This window comes from Plasmodium cynomolgi, chromosome 5 (assembly GCF_000321355.1).
Source record: "Plasmodium cynomolgi strain B DNA, chromosome 5, whole genome shotgun sequence".
NCBI classification, from domain to species: domain Eukaryota; phylum Apicomplexa; class Aconoidasida; order Haemosporida; family Plasmodiidae; genus Plasmodium; species Plasmodium cynomolgi.
Window position 1 is genome coordinate 989,564 of NC_020398.1, and position 1,104 is coordinate 990,667.

Genomic DNA, 1,104 nt, shown 5'->3' on the forward strand with positions numbered 1-1,104 from the left:
CATACTGTTTAACTACTAGGTGTTTAAGTAGTATTACTAGGCCATGGTAAAAAGTAACCAACATGCATTATGCGCGTGAATCGTTCGTCATTTTATGCTTTCCGCAAATCAACAGCAGCATATATCCTAATGTAGAACGCGAACTTTTATTTTTTTTGTGACCATTCGCTCATTTGGCAAGCCAAGACATTGTTCACGCGTTCTCGGGCACGGCTACTCGCAGACATTACTCGTGTTTAAGTAGATATATATATGCACAGATGATAGTACATATTTATACATATGCCCCTAAATTACTGTTATGTTGCATTTATGCCTATTTTGAGAAAGGGGCCAACCACAACTTCTCGGAAGGGGCACGCTGAATGGTTATTAACGCTGTTACGAAAAAGTATGATGCATAAATGAATGCACGAAAAGCCGATAAGTAATAAAGTAACATTACCTTTTGGCTGTTTTTTTTTTTAATAAATTGGCTATTTACAACTAAGTATAGCTGACTTGTTCAGGCAGTTTTTTCTCACTGCGCAGTAGACATATGCATATGTACACCCCTGCTGGGAAAAGGGGGTCATCATAGCCTTCCTGTGCTATGTGAAAATGTGTCAAAATGAGGTTGGAAGGGTTGGGTGGTTGGTACGAAGCGAGTATAGGTGGATGTTTTTTTCAAATACGACCAGCGCACATCATAAATGAATAAAATTAAAAAAAATTTATAAAACGACAGAGCAGTTGTAAAGCACTCTCCGCGCTTTTACGGTAAAACACGTACGTCGTTTTGCCAACGGCGAACAAGCGCTATAAAGAAGTTCTTTTCCGCGTGTACATAGCAACCTTTTTGGAGTGTTTTCCCTCATTAGGTGAAAAAAGGCACAGCGCGGGGGGAAAAATCGTTTTGGGGCACATTTATCCAAACACATTAACGGTTAAGAAGAAAAAAAAAAAAAAAAAGGAAAAATTTGCGCCAATGCATGAATAGCATACGATGTAACAGTAGACATTAAATGGGTTTAAAAAAAGGCGGTGCCCCAAGGTCACTCGCAAAGCTGGGTGAGCATATTCAATGTGTTCAAAAGGCGCGCATAACGTTTTGTACACACATGT